This window comes from Wolffia australiana, chromosome 4 (genome assembly GCF_029677425.1).
Source record: "Wolffia australiana isolate 7733 chromosome 4, ASM2967742v1".
NCBI lineage: Eukaryota > Viridiplantae > Streptophyta > Magnoliopsida > Alismatales > Araceae > Wolffia > Wolffia australiana.
The window spans coordinates 4,482,314-4,501,568 of NC_135838.1; the positions used below are offsets into that span (position 1 = coordinate 4,482,314).

General features: G+C 38.6%; 1 non-coding gene across 1 annotated transcript; it reads right to left on the reverse strand.

Moving 5' to 3' along the window:
- Nucleotides 1–1,429: 1,429 nt before the first annotated feature.
- On the reverse strand, nt 1,430–1,536 carry LOC144702835 (small nucleolar RNA R71). Its single transcript, XR_013581409.1, has one exon. It is a non-coding gene; the product is annotated as a small nucleolar RNA R71 (small nucleolar RNA).
- Nucleotides 1,537–19,255: the final 17,719 nt, after the last annotated feature.

The window sequence follows — 19,255 nt, forward strand, 5'->3', positions numbered from 1 at the left end:
CACCCTCTTTGAGGGCATCCAAGAATTGAGTATTGTTTTCTTTACTTTGTGTCTTTCTTGAGCTTGTTCCTGGGTCCATCTTCATTCAGAAGGTGAAAGGAGTCTTCTAGAAGCGTCCTGGATCTTGAAGCCAGTTGGTAGGAGTTGGAGCAACAATCTTGGGCCATTTGTGGTGTGACAAAAAGGTTACGCTGTTCTTTCCACCCTATCTCCTTTTAGAATTTTCTTAAGCTTCTTAGCTATACTTAGGCAGATAGCCAATGTCTCAAGCTTTCCAACACCTACTCATACGTGTCAAACCGATATCTGGAACTCCAGATATTGTCGTTTTGGTCCATAGCACGTGAGAGGACCTCCGCGCGCGGCGGAGCGGCGAAGCCCAGCGCACAAGCAGTGGCGGAAGCGCCCAGGCTTGTGCGCTATCGCTCTCCACCTCTTCTTTTTTCCATTCAATTAATTCAGAATTTTTTATCTCTCTCTAGATACGAAAAAAAATTCTGAAAAAATTCTCAAAAATCATTTTCAATCTAAAATTTCTACGGAAATTTTTTTTACACTTGGTAAAATTCATATCATCCTTCTTAATTGAACATTTACCTTCATAATCACTAAAAGCTTTACAAAAAAGGTTATATGAATCTTGAACTTGCAATACTAGTTGAAAATATTTCTAACTAACTACCTAGCTCGCTGAGGGATCGACCCTTACTAAAATACTAATAGTAAGGAAATTAAATTGTTGATTGGTACTTAACTATCCTTACAAACGACTCTCAATAAAATTGTACCCCTTAGTTAGGACTAATCAAATGGCGCCGTTGCCGGGGAGCAACGCGTAGTTTGTTGGATTGCGTTTGAATTAGTTTTACTTTCTATCTTGTTAAGGGTGTCTTTACCCTTAACAGGTGTGTTCTCACCTTTTCTCCTTGAGTTGATGGTGTTAACCAGGTCCCAAAAGAAGACTTCCATTACACAATATCAAGAAAAGAACAAACTTCACGAAGATCTTACAAAAAGATACAGCAACAGGATGGAAGGAAGTCGTCAAGATCAGCATAGGTGCGAACTTCCTTGCAATCCTCAAAGAAAGACCCTTTTAGAGCAAGTAAATCCAAAGACTGTAAGAAAATCTACATCTATTTCTTTAGATCTTCCAGAAGGGGTTAGATTTAAAGTCGACAATTCTCTTCCTAAATTTTTTGGAAAGTACCATGAAAATCCATATTATTTTTTAGACAATTATACCATGATTTGCTCATCTCAATGCATGCCCGGAATTTCAACAGATCATGTTAAGATGTTTTACTTTCATCATGTTTTAGAGGACAATGCCAAGGATTGCTATATGAAATTAGGAGTAACCTTGTCTAACTTGGAAGAAATTGAAAATAAATTCTTACTTAAAGTTTTTCCTCATTCTAGAACTAAGGCATGCATTAGAGAGATTGAGAATTTTTGTCAACATGAAGATGAAAATTTTAGTGAGGATTGGCAGAGGTTCAATGATATATGTAGAAAATGTCCTCACCATAACATAGAGGAGTCCAAGTTAGCTAATCATCCTTCTTAATTTTTTTACACTTGGTAAAATTCATATCATCCTTCTTAATTGAACATTTACCTTCATAATCACTACAAGCTTTATATATGAATCTTGAACTTGCAATACTAGTTGAAAATCTTTCTAACTAACTACCTAGCTCCCTGAGGGATCCACCCTTACTAAAATACTACTAGTAAGGAAATTAAATTGTTGATTGGTACTTAACTATCCTTACAAACGACTCTCAATCAAATTGTACCCCTTCGTTAGGACTAATCAGCTTTGATATTGAGTGGTTTATCAGACTATATGTTCTGCTTGTAGAATGGAACCGAAATCCTAGTGTTTTGGCCCTTCCAAAGCCTTAAAATGCCAGTGTTAAAATTCTGGTTTTTTAAGGAAACCAAGACCTCTGTAGGCATACCTTTCGAGTGGTTTACCAGATTATGTGTTCTGCAAGTTCTTTGACACTGAAATCCCGGTGTTTTGGCTCCTTCAAAGACACAAAAGCTAGTTTTTCTTCTCATCTGAATTCTTCTTTTTAAAGGAAACCAAGACCTCTCTGAGCTTTGATTTCGAGTGGTTTATCAGATTATGTGTTCTGGTGGTATTATGACACTGAAATCCCGTTGATTTGGCCCATCCAAAGCCACAAAATGCCAGTGTTTCTGCTCATCGAAATTGTCCTTTTTTAAGGAAACCAAGACCTCTCTAAGCTTTGATTTCGAGTGGTTTACCAGATTATGTGTTATGCTGGTAGTATGACATTGAAATCCCAGTGTTTTGGCCCATCTAAAGCCACAAAAAGCCAGTGTTTCTGCTCATCTAAATTCTGCTTTTTTAAGGAAACCAAGACCTCTTTGAACTTTGATTTCGAGTGGGTTACTGGATTATGTGTTCTGGTGGTAGTATGATAGTGAATACCTAATGTTTTGGCCCATCCAAAGCCACAAAAAGCTAGTGTTTCTGCTCATCTAATGGCAACATAATGCTAAAATTCTAATTTTCTAAGCAAACCAAGACCTCTCTAAGCTTTGATTTCATGTGGTTTACCAGATTATGTGTTCTACTGGTAGTATGACATGGAAATCCTGGTGTTTTGGCCCTTTCAAAGCCAAAAAAATCCAACTGTTTCTGGTCATCTACTGGCAACTAAATGCTAAAATTCTGGTTTTTCAAAGAAATTAACAGCTCTTTGTGCTTTGATATTGAGTGGTTTACCAGATTATATTATCTAATGGTTGTATGCCACCAAAATCCCGGTGTTTTGGCCCATCCATACTTACCAAATACTAGTGTCTCCACTAATCTAATGCCAACAACAATTTAAAATTCTGGTTTTGCAAGGAAACCAAGACCTCTCTGAGCCTTGATTTCAAGTGGTTTACCTGTTTATGTGTTGTGCTGGTAGTATGACACGGAAATCCCGGTGTTTTTGCCCATCCATAGTTAGAAATTGCGAGTGTTTCTACTCATTTAATGGCAACAGAATGCTCAACTTTTGGTTTTTTAAGGAAACGAAGACCTCTCTGATTTTTTATTCGAGTGGTTTACAAGATTATTTGTTCTGCTGGTAGTATGACACCAAAATATCAGTGTTTTGGCCCTTCAAAAACCACAAAATGCAAGTGTTTCCACATATCTAATGGCCATAGAATGCTAAAATAAAGGTTTTTTAAGGAAACAAGGAGTTCGGTGCCATGCTGGTAGTATGGCACCGAAATGCCTGTGTTTTGCTCTTCCAAAGCCACAAAATGTCAGTGTTTCTGCTAATCTTATGGAACCACAACGCTTAAATTCTGGTTTTTTAAGGAAACAAGGAGCTCTCTGAGCTTTCATTTTGAGTGGTTTACAAGGTCATGTGTTCCGCTGGTAGTATCGCACCGAAATGCCTGTGTTTTGCACTTCCAAAGCCACAAAATACTAGTGTTTCTGCTAATCTAATGGCAACCCGATGCTAAAATTGTGGTTTTTATATGAAAATAAGAGCTCTCTTTGCTTTCATATTGAGTGGTTTATTAGATTATATGTTTTGCTGGTAGTATGGCACCGAAATGCCTGTGTTTTCGCACTTCCAAAGCCATAAAATGCCAATGCTTCTGCTCATCCTATGGCAACAACACGCTAAAATTCTGATTTTTCAAAGAAACCAAGAGCTTTCTGTGCTTTGATATTGAGTGGTCTATCAGATTATATGTTGTGCTTGTAGTATGGCACCGAACTCTTGTTGTTTTTGCCCATCCATAGTTACAAAATGCCAGTGTTTCTGCTCGTCTAATGGCAACATTAATCTAAAATTCTGCTTTTTTAAGGAAACCAAGACCCCTCTGAGTTTTGATTTCAAGTGGTTAACAAGATTATGTGTTCTTCTGTTAGTATGATACCAAAATCCTAGTGTTTGACCCTTCAAAAGCCAGAAAATGCCAATGTTTCCGCTGAACTAATGGCAATAGAACGCTAAAATTCTGGTTTTAACGGAAACCAAGACCTTTCTGAGCTTTGATTTCGTGTAGTTTACCAGATTATGTGTTCTCCAGGAAGTATGACACTGAAATCTCGGTGTTTTGCCCCTTTTAACGCCACAAAAGCTAGTGTTTTTGCTCATCGAATGGCAACAGAATGCTCAAATTCTGGTCTTTTAAGGAAACCAAGTGCTCTTTGTCCTTTAATTTCAAAAGGTTATCCAAATCATGTGTTGCGCTGGTAGAATGACACCTAAATGCCTGTGTTTTTGCACTTCCAAAGACAAATGCCAGCGTTATGCTATCCCAATGGCAAAATTATGCTAAAATTCTGGTTTTTAAAAGAAATTAAGAGCTCCCTGTGCTTTGATATTGAGTGGTTTATCATATTACATGTTCTGCTGGTAGTATCGCACCGAACTCCCAGTGTTTTGGCCCATCCATAGTTACAAAATGCCAGTGTTTATTCTCATCTAATGGCAACAACACATTAAAATTCTGGTCTTTTATGGAAAACAATACCTCTATAACCTTTGATTTCGCATGGTTTACCAGATGATGTGTTCTACTAGTAGTATGACACTAAAATCTCGGCGTTTTGGCTCTTGAAAAGCAACAAAAAGCTAGTGTTTTTGCTCATCTAATGGCAATAGAATGCTCAAATTCTGGTTTTTTAAGGAAACCAAGAGCTCTCTGTGCTTTGATTTCGAGTGGTTACCAGATCATGTGTTCTGTTGGTAGTATGGCACTGAAATGCCTGTGTTTTTGCATTTCCAAAGCCACAAAATGCCAGTGTTTCTACTCATCTTATTGCAACAACACGCTAAAATTCTGGTTTTTTAAGGAAACCAAGTGCTCTTTGAGCTTTGATATTCAGTGGTTTATCAGATTATATGTTCTGCTTATAGTGTGGCACCAAAATCCTACTGTTTTGGCGCTTCCAAAGCCTTAAATGCCAGTGTTTCCGCTCAACTAGTAGCAACACAATGCTAAAATTCTGGTTTTTTAAGGAAACCAAGAATTCTTTGAACTTTGATTTTGTGTGGTTTACCTGATTATGTGTTCTACTGGTAGTATGACACCAAAATCCCAGTGTTTTGCCCTTTCAAATGTCACAAAATCCCAGTGTTTCCGCTCATCTAATGGCAAAAGCACGCTAAAATTCTGGTTTTTAAACGAAATAAAGACTTGTCTAAGCTTTGATCTCGTGGGGTTTACCAGATTATGTGATATGCCGGTAGTACGGCGCCAAAATCACAGTGTTTTGGTGCTTTCAAAGCCACAAAAAACTCAGTGCTCATCTAATAGTAACAGAATGCTCAATTCTACTTTTTTAAGGAAACCAATACCTCTCTAAGCTTTGATTTCGAGTGGTTTACCAGATTATATGTTCTGCTGGTAGTATGACACTAAAATCCCGATGCTTTGGCCTTTTCAAAGCCATAAAATGCCAGTGTTTCTGCTCATCTAATAACAACACAATCCTAAAATTCTGGTTTGTTAAGGAAACCAAGACCTCTCTGAGCTTTGATTTCGTACGGTTTACCACATTATGTGTTTTGCTGGTAGTATGACAGTGAAATACCGGTGTTTTGGCCCTTTGAAAGCTACAAAAGGCAGTGTTTCTGCTCATCTAATGGCAACAACAATCTAAAATTCAGGTTTTTGAAGGAAACCAAGACCTCTATGAGTTTTGATTTTGAGTGGTTTACAAGATAATGTGTTTTTTGCTTGTAGTATGACACCAAAATCCCGAAGTTTTGGCCCTTCAAAGCCACAAGAAGCCAGTGTTTCCGCTCATCTAATGGCAACTGAATGCTCAAGTTCTCACTTTTATGGAAAAAAGGAGCTCTCTGAGTTTTGATTTCGAGTGATTTCGAAATGCTTGGGTCTTTGCACTTCAAAAGCCACAAAATGCCAGTCTTTCCGCTAATCTAATGGCAACACAATGCTAAAATTCTGGTTTTTTAAAGAAATGAAGACCTCTCTATGCTTTGATACTGTGTGGTTTATCAGATTATATGTTTTGCTGGTAGTATGGCACTGAACTCCCGGTGTTTTGGCCCATCCATCGTTACAAAATGCCAGTGTTTCCGCTCAACTAATGGCAACATCACGCTAAAATTGTGGTTTTTTAAGGAATTCACGACCTCTCTAAGGTTTGATTCCGAGTAGTTTACCAGATTATGTATTCTGTTGGTAGTATGACACTGAAATCCCGGTGTTTTGGCTCATTCAAAGACACAAAAAGCCAGTGTTTCTGCTCATCTAATGGAAACAAAACGCTCAAATTCTGGTTTTTTATGGAAACCAAGACCTCTCTGAGTTTTTATTTTGAGTGGTTTACCAGGTCATGTGTACTGCTGGTGGTGTGGCACCAAAATGCCTTTGTTTTTGCACTTGCAAAGCAACAAAATGCCAGTGTTTCTGTTAATCTAATGGCAACACAACACTAAAATTCTGGTTTTTTTAATAAATTAAGAGCTCTCTGTGCTTTGATATTGAGTGGTTTATCAGATTATAGTATGGCACCAAACTCCCGGCGTTTTGGCCCATCCATAGTTACACAATGCCAGTGTTTCTGCTCATCTTACAGCAACAACACGCTAAAATTCTCATTTTTTAAGGAAACCAAGACCTCTCTATGCTTTAATTTGGTGTGGTTTACCAGATTGTTTGTTCTGCTGGTAGCGTGACACAAAAATCCCTGTGTTTTGGCCCTTCAAAAGCCCCAAAATGCCAGTGTTTCCGCTCATCTAGTGGCAACAGAATGCTAAAATTCTGGTTTTTTAAGGAAACAAGGAGCTCTCTGTGCTTTGATTTCGAGGGGTTTACCAGGTCATGTGTTCCGCTAGTAGTATGGCACCCAAATGCCTGTGTTTTATTTTAGCTCATCTAATGGCAACAGAACGCTAAAATCCTAGTTTTAAAATAGGAAACCAAGAGCCCTCTGTGCTTTGATATTGAGTGGTTTATCAGATGATATGTTCTGCAAGTAGGATGGCACCGAACTCCTGGTGTTTTGGCCCATCCATTGTTAATACATGGCAGTGTTTCTGCTCATCTAATGGCAACAACGCGCTACAATTCTTGTTTTTTTAGGGAACCGAGAGCTCTCTGCGCTTTAATTTTGAGTGGTATATCAGATTATGTGTTCTGCTTGTATTATGGCTTACAAATCCCGGTGTTTTGGCCCATCCATTGTTACAACATGGCAGTGTTTCTACTCATCTAATGGCAACAACACGATAAAATTCTGGTTTTTTAAGGAAACCATGAGCTCTCTGCGCTTTAATGTCGAGTGGTATATCAGATTATGTGTTCTGCTTGTATTATGGTTTAGAAATCCTGGTGTTTTGGCTCATCCATTGTTACAACATCCCAGTGTTTCTGCTCATCTAATAGCAACAACATGCTAAAATTCTGGTTTGTTAAGGAAACCAAAACCTCTCTGTGGTTCGACTGCAACTGGTTTACAAGATTATGTGTTCTGAGGGTAGTATGACACTAAAATCTCGGTGTTTTGGCCCTTTCAAAGCAACAAAATGTCAGTGTTTCTGCTCATCTTATGGCAACAATAATCTAAAATTCTGGATTTTAAAGGAAACCAAGACCTCTCTGTGCTTTAATTTGGTGTGGTTTACCAGATTGTTTGTTCTGCTGGTAGTATGACACCAAAATCCCGGTGTTTTGGCCCTTCAAAAGCCCCAAAATGCCGGTGTTTCCGCTCATCTAGTGGCAATAGAATGCTTAAATTCTGGTTTTTTAAGGAAACAAGGAGCTCTCTGTGCTTTGATTTCGAGGGATTTACCAGGTCATGTGTTCCGCTAGTAGTATGGCACCCAAATGCCTGTGTTTTATTTTACCTCATCTAATGGCAACAGAACGCTAAAATCCTAGTGTTAAATAAGGAAACCAAGAGCCCTCGAGCTTTGATATTGATTGGTTTATCTGATGATATGTTCTGCAAGTAGGATGGCACCGAGCTCCTGGTGTTTTGGCCCGTCCATAGTTACAACATGCCAGTGTTTCTGCTCATCTAATGGCAACAACACGCTAAAAATCTGTTTTTTTAAGGAAACCAAGACCTCTTTGTGCTTTAATTTGGTGTGGTTCACCAGATTGTTTGTTCTGCTGGTAGTATGACAGAAAAATCCCAGTGTTTTGGCCCTTCAAAAGCCACAAAATGCCAGTGTTTTCGCTCATCTAGTGGCAACAGAATGCTAAAATTCTGGTTTTTTAAGGAAACAAGGAGCTCTTTGTGCTTTGATTTCGAGGGGTTTACCAGGTCATGTGTTCCGCTAGTAGTATGGCACCCAAATGCCTGTGTTTTATTTTAGCTCATCTAATGGCAACAGAACGCTAAAATCCTAGTTTTAAATAAGGAAACCAAGAGCCCTCTGAGCTTTGATATTGAGTGGTTTATCAAGTGATATGTTCTGCAAGTAGGATGGCTCCAAACTGCTGGTGCTTTGGCCCATCCATAGTTATAAAATGCCAGTCTTTCTGCTTACCTAATGGCAACAACACGCTAAAATTCTCGTTTTTTAAGGAAACCAACATCTCTATGAGGTTTGATTTCGAGTGGTTTACCAGATTATGTGTTCTGCTGGTAGTATGACACTGAAATCCTGGTGTTTTGGCCCATTCAAAGCAACAAAAAGCCAGTGTTTCTGATTATCTAATGGCAACAAAATGCTAAAATTTTGGTTTTTTATGGAAACCAAGACCTCTCTGAGTTTTTATTTTGAGTGGTTTACCAGGTCATGTGTTCTGCTGGTAGTATGGCACCAAAATGCCTGTGTTTTTGCACTTCCAAAGCCACAAAATGCCAATCTTTCTGCTCATCTGATGGCGACTAAACGCTAAAAATCTGGTTTTTAAAGGAAACCAAGCACTCTTTGATCTTTGATTTCGAGTGGTTTACCAAATTATGCGTTCTGCTGGTTGTATCACACCAAAATCCGAGTGTTTTGGCCCATCCATAGTTACAAAATGCCAGTGTTTCTGCTCATCTAGTGGCAACAAATGCTAAATTTCTGATTTTTTATGAAAACCAAGACCTCTTTGTGCTTACATTTCGAGTGGTATATCAGATTATGTGTTCTGCTTCTATTATGGCACCGAACTTCCGGTGTTTTGGCCCATCCATAGTTACAAAATGCCTGTGTTTCCACTCTACTAATGGCAACACAACGCTAAAATTCTAGTTTTTTAAGGAAACCAAGACCTCTCTGACCTTTGAATTCGTGTGGATTACTAGAACATATAGTATGCTCATAGTATGGCATAGAAATCCTAGTGTTTTGGCCCTTTCAAAGCAACAAAAATGTCAGTGTTTCTGCTCATCTAATGGCAACATAATGCTAAAATTCTGGTGTTTTAAGGAAACCAAGACCTCTCTGGGTTTTGATTTAGAGTGCTTTACCATATTATGTGTTTTTTGCTAGTAGTATGACACACAACTCCCGTTGTTTTCACCATTGAATAGCCATGAAATGCTAGTGTTTCCGCTCATCTAATGGCAACAACATGCTAAAATTCTGGTTTTTAAAGGAAACCAAGACCTCTCTGAGCTATAATTTTGAGTGGTTTACTAGATTATGTGTTCTGCTGGTAGTATGACACCAAACTCCCGGTGTTTTGGCCCTTCAAAAGCCACAAAATGCCAGTGTTTCTACTAATCTAATGGCAACACAACACTGAAATTCTCGTTCTTATAAGAAATTAAGAGCTCTCTGTGCTTTGATATTGAGTGGTTTATCAGATTATATGTTCTCCTTGTAGCATGGCACCGAACTCCCGGTGTTTTAGCCCATCCATAGTTACAAAATGCCAGTGTTTCTGCTCATCTAATGGCAACACTAATCTAAAATTCTGGTATTTAAAGGAAACCAAGACCACTCTGAGCTTTGATTTTGAGTGGTTTACCAGAATATGCCTTCGACTAGTAGTATGACACCAAAATCCCAGTGTTTTGGCCCTTTCAAAGCCAAAAAAGCCAGTGTATCTGCTCATCTAATGGCAACAGAATGCTAAAATTATGGGTTTTTAAGAAAACCAAGAGCTCTCTGAGCTTTGATTTCGAGTGGTTTACCAGATTATGTGTTCTGCTGGTCGTATGGGACCGAAATTCCTGTGTTTTTGCACTTCCAAAGCCACAAAATGCCAATGTTTTTGTTAATCTAATAGCAATACAACGATTAAATTCTTGTTTTTTTAAGAAATTAAGAGCTCTCTGTGCTTTAATATTAAGTAGTTTATCAGATTATATGTTCTCCTTGTATTATTGCACCGAACTCCCGGTGTTTTGCCCCATTCATAGTGACAACATGCCAGTGTTTCTGCTCATATAATGGCAACAACACGCTAAAATTCTTGGTTTTTAAGGAAACCAAGACCTCTCTGTGCTTTAATTTCAAGTGGTATATAAGATTATGTGTTCTGCTTGTATTATGGCTTAGCAATCCCGGTGTTTTGGCCCATCCCTAATTACAAATTGCCAGTGTTTCTTCTCATCTAATGGCAACAACAATCCAAAATTCTGGTTTTTAAAGGAAACCAAGACCTCTCTGAGCTTTTATTTCGTGTGGTTTACCAGATTATGTATCGTGCTGGTAGTATGACACCGAAATGCCTCTATTTTTGAAGTTCCAAAGCCACAAGATGCCAGTGTTTCTGCACATTTAATGGCAACACAACGCTTAAATTCTGGTTTTTTAAAGAAATTATCAGCTCTGTGTGCTTTGATATTCAGTCGTATATCAGATTATATGTTCTCCTTGTAGTATGGCACCGAACTCCCGGTGTTTTGGCCCATCCATAGTTACAAAATGGTAGTGTTTCTGCTCATCTAATCGAAAACGAGTGCTAAATTCTGCTTTTTTACGAAAACCAAGACCTCTCTAAGCTTTGATTTCGAGTGGTTTACCAGATTATGCCTTCTGCTGGAAGTATGACACCGAAATCCCCGTGTTTTGGCCCTTTCAAAGCCAAAAAAGTCAGTGTATCTGCTCATCTAATGGCAACAGAATGCTAAAATTATGGGTTTTTAAGAAAACCAAGAGCTCTTTGAGCTTTGATTTCGAGTGGTTTACCTGATTATGTGTTCTGCTGGTAGTATCGCACCAAAATCCCGGTGTTCTGGCCCTTCAAAAGCCAAAAAATGTTAGTGTTTCTGCTCATCTTATGGCAACAACAATCTAAAATTCTGGATTTTTAAGGAAATCAAGAGCTCTCTGTGCTTTAATTTCAAGTGGCTTACAAGATTATCTGTTCTGCTATTTTGGCCCTTCAAAAGCCACAAAATGCCAGTGTTTCTGCTCATCTAGTGGCAATAGAATGCTAAATTTCTGGTTTGTTATGGAAAAAAAGAGCTCTCTGACATTTGATTTTGAGTGGTTTACGAGGTCATGTGTTTCGCTAGTATGGCACCGAAATGCCTGTGTTTTTGCACTTCCAAAGCCACAAAATGCCTGTGTTTTTGCTAATCTAATGGAAACACAACGCGTAAATTCTGGGTTTTTTATGAAATTAAGACCTCTGTGTGCAACATTTTGAGTGGTTTACCAGATTATGCGTTCTGCTGGTAGGTGACACAAAAATCGCGTTGTTTTGCCCCTTCAAAAGCCACAAAATGCAAGTGTTTCCGCTCATCTAATGGCAACAATAATCTAAAATTTTGGTTTTTAGGGGGAAACCAAGACCTATGTGAGATTTAATTTTGTGTGGTTTACCAGATTATGTGTTCTCCCAATAGTATGACAGTGAAATCTTGGTGTTTTGGCCCTTTGAAAGCCACAAAACGTTTGTGTTTCTGCTCATCTAATGGCAAAAGAATGCTAAAATTCTGGATTTTTAAGGAAACCAAGACCTCTCTGAGCTTTTATTTCATGTGGTTTACCAGATTATGTGTCGTGCTGGTAGTATGACACCGAAATGCCTGTGTTTTTGCACTTCCAAAGCCACAAAATGCTAGTGTTTCCGCTCATCTAGTGGCAACAAAATGCTAAATTTCTGGTTTGTTATGGAAAAAAGGAGCTCTCTGACATTTAATTTCGAGTGGTTTACCTGGTCATGTGTTCCGCTGGTAGTATGGCACCGAAATGCCTGTGTTTGTGCACTTCCAAAGCCATAAAATGCCAGTGTTTCTGCTCATCTTATGGCAACAACAATCTAAAATTCTGGAGATTTAAGGAAACCAAGAGCTCTCTGAGCTTTAATTTTGAGTGGTTTACCAGATTATATGCGTTCTGATGGTAGTATGACACCAAAATCCCAGTGTTATGGCCCTTTCAAAGCCACAAAACGCCACTGTTTCTTGTAAACTAATGGAAACAAAACGCTAATATTCTGGCTTTGGAAGGAAACCAAGAGCTCTCTAAGCTTTGATTATTAGTGGATTACCAAATTATGTGTTCTGCTGGTAGTATGACACTGAAATCCCGGTGTTTTCCCGCATCCATAGTTACCAAATGCCAGTGTTTCCGCTCAACTAATGGCAACACCACGCTAAAGTTCTGGTTATTAAAGGAAACCAAGACCTCTCTGAGCTTTTATTTCGTATGGTTTGCCAGATTATGTGGTCTACTGGTAGTGTGACACAGAAATGCCTCTAATGTTCCACTTCCAAAGCCACAAAATGCTAGTGTTTCTTCTATCCTAATGGCAAAATAACGCAAAAATTTTGGTTTTTTAAAGAAATTAAGACCTCTCCGTGCTTACATTTTGAGTGGTATTTCAGATTATGTGTTCTGCTTCTATTATGGCACCGAACTCGCGGTGTTTTGCCCATCCATATTTACAAAATGCCAGTGTTTCTGCTATCCTAATGGCAAAATAACGCTAAAATTCTGCTTTTTTAGGGAAACCAAGACCTCCCTAAGCTTTGATATTGAGTGGTTTACCAGATTATTCGTTCTGCTGGTAGTGTTACACAAAAATCCCAGTGTTTTGGCCCTTCCAAAGCCACAAAAAGCCAGTGTTTCTGCTCATCTAATGGCAACAACAATCTAAATTTCTTGTTTTTAAAGGAAACCAAGACCTCTCTGAGCTTTTATTTCGTGTGGTTTACCAGATGGTGTACTTTGTTGGTAGTATGGCACCAAAATCTCAGTGTTTTGCCCCATCCATAGTTACATCACGTGTTCTGCTGGTAGTATGGCACCGAGATGCCTGTGTTTTTGCACTTCCAGAGCCACCAAATGCCTGTGTTTCTGCTAATCTATTAGCAACACAACGCTTAAATTCGGGTTTTTTTAGAAAATTAAGAGCTCTCTGTACTTTAATATTGAGTGGTTTACCAGATTATATGTTCTCCTTGTAGTATGGCACCAAACTCCCGGTGTTTTGCCCCATCCATAGTTACAAAATGCCAGTGTTTCTGCTCATCTAATGGCAACACTAATCTAAAGTTCTGGTATTTAAAGGAAACCAAGACCTCTCTCAGCTTTGATTTTGAGTTGTTTACCAGATTATGCCTTCTACTGGTAGTATAACACCGAAATCCCAGTGTTTTGGCCCTTTCAAAGCCAAAAAAAGCTAGTGTATCTGCTCATCTAATGGCAACAGAATGCTAAAATTATGGGTTTTTAAGAAAACCAGGAGCTCTCTGAGCTTTGATTTTGAGTGGTTTACAAGATCATGTGTTCTGCTGGTAATATGGCACCCAAATGCCTGTGTTTTGCACTTCCAAAGCCACAAAATGCTAGTGTTTCTGCTAATCTAATGGCAACACAACGCTTAAATTCTGGTTTTTTTAAGGAATTATGAGCTCTCTATGCTTTGATATTGAGTGGTATAGCAGATTATATGTTCTCCATGTAGTATGGCACCGAACTCCAAGTGTTTTGGCCTATCCATAGTTACAAAACGCCAGTGTTTCTGGTCATCTTATGGCAACAACAATCTAAATATCAGGATATTTAGGCAAACCAAGAGCTCTTTGTGCTTTAATTTCGAGTGGTTGATAAGATTATATGTTCTACTGGTAGTATGACACTGAAATCTCAGTGTTTTGACCCTTTCAAAGCCACTAAAAGCTAGTGTTTCTGCTCATCTAATGGCAATAGAATGCTAAAATTCTTGTTTCTTAAGGAAACTAAGAGCTCTCTGCACTTTTATTTCGTGTGGTTTAGCAGATTATGTGTTCTGCTGGTAGTATAAAACCGAAATGCTTGTGTTTTTGCAGTTCCAATGCCCCAAAAATGTTAGTGTTTCTGCTATCGTAATGGCAAAATAACGCTAAAATTCTGGTTTTTTAAAATACTTAAGACCTCTCTGTGCTTACATTTCAAGTGGTATATCAGATCATGTGTTCTGCTTCTATTATGGCACCACACTCCTGGTGTTTTGGCCCATCCATAATTATAAAATGCCAATGTTTCTGCTCATTTAATGGCAACAGAACGCTAAGCTTTGATTTCGAGTGGTTTACCAGATTATGCGTTCTGCTGGTAGTATGGCACCAAAATCCTGGTGTTTTGGCCCTTCAAAAGTCATAAAATGTCAGTGTTACTGATCATCTAATGGCAACAATAATGTAAAATTCTGGTTTTTAAAGGAAACCAAGACCTCTCTAAGCTTTTATTTCGTGGGGATTACCAGATTATGTGCTATACTAATAGTATGACATTGAAATGCCTGTGTTTTTGCACTTCCAAAGCCACAAAATGCCAGTGTTTCTTCTATCCTAATGGCAAAACAATGCTAAAATCCTATTTTTTTAAAGAAATTAAGACCTCTCTATGCTTACATTTCGAGTGGTATATCAGATTATGTGTTTTGCTTCTATTATGGCATCGAATGCGTGGTGTTTTGGCCCATCCATAGTTACAAAATCCCAGTGTTTCTGCTCCTCTTATGGTAACAACATCCTAAAAATCTGGATTTTTAAGGAAACCATGAGATCTCTGCGCTTTAATTTGGAGTGGTTTTTAAGATTATAAGTCGTACTGGTATTATGACACCAAAATCCTTGTGCTTTGGCCCTTCAAAAGCCACAAAAAGCCAGTGTTTCTGCCCATCTAATGGCAACAGAACGCTAAAAATCTGGTTCTTTAAGGTAACCAAGAGCTCTCTGAGCTTTGATTTCGAGTGGTCTACCAGATTATGTGTTCTGCTGGTAGTATGGAACCAAAATCCCGGTGTTTGGGCCTTTAAAAGCCACAAAATGTCAGTGTTTCCGCTCATCTAATGGCAACAATAATCTAAAGTTCTGGTTTTTAAAGGAAACCAAGAGCTCTTTGCGCTTTTATTTTGTGTGGTTTACGAGATTATGTGTTCTACTGGTAGTATGACAACGAAATGCCTGTGTTTTTGCACTTCCAAAGCTAAAAAATCCAATGTTTCTGCTATCCTAATGGCAAAAGTACCCTAAAATTTGGGATTTTAAGAGAAATTAAGACCTCTCGGTGCTTACATGTCGAGTGGTATATCAGATTATGTTTTCCGCTTCTATTATGGCATCGAACTTGTGGTGTTTTGGCCCATCCATAGTTAAAAAATGCCAGTGTTTGTGCTCATCTTATCGCAACAACAATCTAAAATTCTGGATTTTTTAGGAAACCAAGAGATCTTTGTGCTTTAATATCGAGTGGGTTTTAAGATTATGTGTTCTACTGGTAGTATGACACCAAAATCCCGGTGTTTTGCCCTTAAAAAGCCACAAAAAGTCAGTGCTTCTGCTCATCTAATGGCAACACAACGCAAAAATTCTGGTTTTTTAAGGAAACTAAGAGCTATCTGAGCTTTGATATCGACTGGTTTACCAGATTATGTGTTATGCTCGTACTATGGCACCGAAATGCTTGTGTTTGTGCACTTCCAAAGCGACAAAATGCGAGTGTTTCTGATATTCTATAGGCAACACAACGCTAAAATTCTGGTTTTTTTAACAAATAAAGACCTCTCTGTGCTTACATTTTAAGTGGTTTACCGGATTATGTCTTCTGCTGGTAGTATGAGACCAAAATCCTGCTGTATTGGCCCTTCAAACGCCACAAAATGCCAGTGTTTTCGCTCATCTAATGGCAACAACACCCTAAATTTCTGGGTTTTTAAGGAACCTAAGAGCTCTCTGTGCTTTTACTTCATGTGGTTTACCAGATTATGTGTTCTGCTGGTAGTATGACACCGAAATGCATGTGTTTTTGCAGTTCCAAAGCCACAAAATGCCAGTGTTTCTGTTATCCTAATGGCAAAATAATGCTAAAAATCTGGTTTTTTAAAATAATTAAAACCTCTCTGTGCATACATTTCCAGTGGTATATCAGATTATGTGTTCTGCTTCTATTATGGCATCGAGCTCCCGGTGTTTTGGCCCATCCATAGTTACAAATTGCTAGTGTTATTGCTCATCTAATGGCAACAACACCCTAAAATTCTGCTTTTTTAAGGAAACCAAGACCTCTCTGAGCTTTGATTTCGAGTGGTGTACCAGATTATGTGTTCTGCTGGTAGTATGGCACCAAAAACTCGGTGTTTTGGCCCTTTCAAAGCCACACAAAGCCAGTGTTTCTGCTCATCTAATGGCAAAAGAATGCGCAAATTATGGATTTTTAAGGAAACAAGCAACTCTCTGTGCTTTGATTTTGAGTGGTTTACAAGGTCATGTGTTCTACTGGTAGTATGGCACCGAAATCCTGTGCTCGTGCACTTCCAAAGTCACAAAATGCTAGTGTTTCTGCTAATCTAGTGGGAACGCAACGCTTAAATTCTGGTTTTTTAAGGAAATTAAGACCTCTCTGTGCTTTGATATTGAGTAGTTTATTAGTTTTTATGTTCTCTTGTAGTATGGCACTGAATTCCCAGGGTTTTGGCCCATCCATAGTTACAAAATGCAAGTGTTTCTGCTCATCTTATGGCAACAACAATCTAAAATTCTGGATTTTTAGGCAAACCATGAGCTTTTATTTGGTGTGGTTTACCATATTATGTATTGTGCTGGTAGTATGACACAAAAATCCCGGTGTTTTGGCCCTTGAAAAGCCAAAAAATGTCAGTGTTTGCGCACATCTAGTGGCAACAGAATGCTAAAATTCTGGTTTTTTAAGGAAACAAGGAGCTCTCTGTGCTTTTATTTTGAGTGGTTTACCAGGTCATGTGTTCCGTCGGTAGTGTGGCACCGAAATGCCTGTGTTTTAGCTCATCTAATGGCAATGGAACGCTAAAATTGTAGTTTTAACTAAGGAAACCAAGAGCCCTCTGAGCTTTGATATTGAGTGGTTTACCAGATGATATGTCCTGCAAGTAGTATGGCACCGAATTCTTGGTGTTTTGGCCCATCCATAGTTACAACATGCCAGTGTTTCTGCTCATCTAATGGCAACAACACGCTGAAATTCTTGTCTATTCAGGAAAACAAGACCTCTCTATGCTTTAAATTCTAGTGGTATATCAGATTGTGTTCTGCTTGTATTATGGCTTAGAAATCCCAGTGTTTTGGCCCATCCATAATTACAAAATGCAGTGTTTCTTGTTTTGTTTTGTTTCGAATGGTTAACCAGATTATTTGTTTTGTTTGTAGTGTGACACCGAAATGCCTTTGGTTTTGCACTTCTAGAGCCAGTGTTTCTGCTATCCTAATGGCAAAAGTACGCTCAAATTCTGGTTTTTTCAAGAATTTTAGACCTCTCTATGCTTACATTTCGTGTGGTATATTAGATTATGTGTTTTGCTTCTATTATGGCATCGAACGCCCGGTGTTTTGGCCCATCTATAGTTAGAAAATGCCAGTGCTTCTGCTCATCTTATGGCAACAACAATCTAAAATTCTGGAGTTTTAAGGAAACCTAGAGCTCTCTGAGCTTTGATTTCAATTGGTTTACCAGGTTATGTGTTGTGCTAGTAGTATGACACCAAAATCTCGGTGTTTTGGCCCTTTCAAAGCCACAAAACGTTTGTGTCTCTGCTCATTTAATGGTAAAAGAATGAGCAAATTCAGGTTTTTTAAGGAAACCAAGAGCTCTCTGAGCTTTAATTTCGAGTGCTTTACAAGATCATGTGTTCTGCTGGTAGTAGGGCACTGAAATGCCTGTGTTTTTGCACTTCCAAAGACACAAAATGCTAGTGTTTCTACTAATCTAATGGCAACACAACGCATAAATTCTGGTTTTTTTAGAAATTAAGAGCTCTCTATGCTTTGATATTGAGTGGTTTATCAGATTATATGTTCTCCTTGTAGTACGGCACCGATTTCGTGGTGTTTTGGCCCATTCAAAGTTACAAAATGCCAGTATTTCTGCTCATCTTAGGGCAACAACAATCTAAAATTCTGAATTTTTAGGCAAACCTTGAGCGTTTATTTGGTGTGGTTTACCAGATTGTTTGTTTGGTGCTGGTAGTATGACACAAAAATCCCTGTGTTTTGGACCTTCCAAAGCCACAAAATGCCAGTCTTTGCGGTCATCTAGTGGCAACAAAATGCTAATATTCTAGTTTTTTGAGGAAACAAGGAGCTCTCTGTGCTTTGATTTCGAGGGGTTTACCAGGTCATGTGTTCCGCTAGTAGTATGGCACAAAAATGCCTGTGTTTTAGCTCATCTAATGGCAATAGAACGCTAAAATTCTAGTTTTAAATAAGGAAACCAAGAGCCCTCTGAGTTTTGATATTGAGTGGTTTACAAGATGATATGTCCTGCAAGTAGTATGGCACCAAACTCCTGGTGTTTTGGCCCATCCATTGTTAATACATGGCAGTGTTTCTGCTCATCTAATGGCAACAACGCGCTACAATTCTTGTTTTTTTAGGGAACCGAGAGCTCTCTGCGCTTTAATTTTGAGTGGTATATCAGATTATGTGTTCTGCTTGTATTATGGCTTACAAATCCCGGTGTTTTGGCCCATCCATTGTTACAACATGGCAGTGTTTCTACTCATCTAATGGCAACAACACGATAAAATTCTGGTTTTTTAAGGAAACCATGAGCTCTCTGCGCTTTAATGTCGAGTGGTATATCAGATTCTGTGTTCTGCTTGTATTATGGCTTAGAAATCCTGGTGTTTTGGCTCATCCATTGTTACAACATCCCAGTGTTTCTGCTCATCTAATAGCAACAACATGCTAAAATTCTGGTTTGTTAAGGAAACCAAAACCTCTCTGTGGTTCGACTGCAACCAAAATGCCAGTGTTTTATTTTAGCTCATCTAATGGCAACAGAACGCTAAAATCCTAGTTTTAAATAAGGAAACCAACAGCCCTCTGAGCTTTGATATTGAGTGGTTTACCAGATGATATGTCCTACAAGTAGTA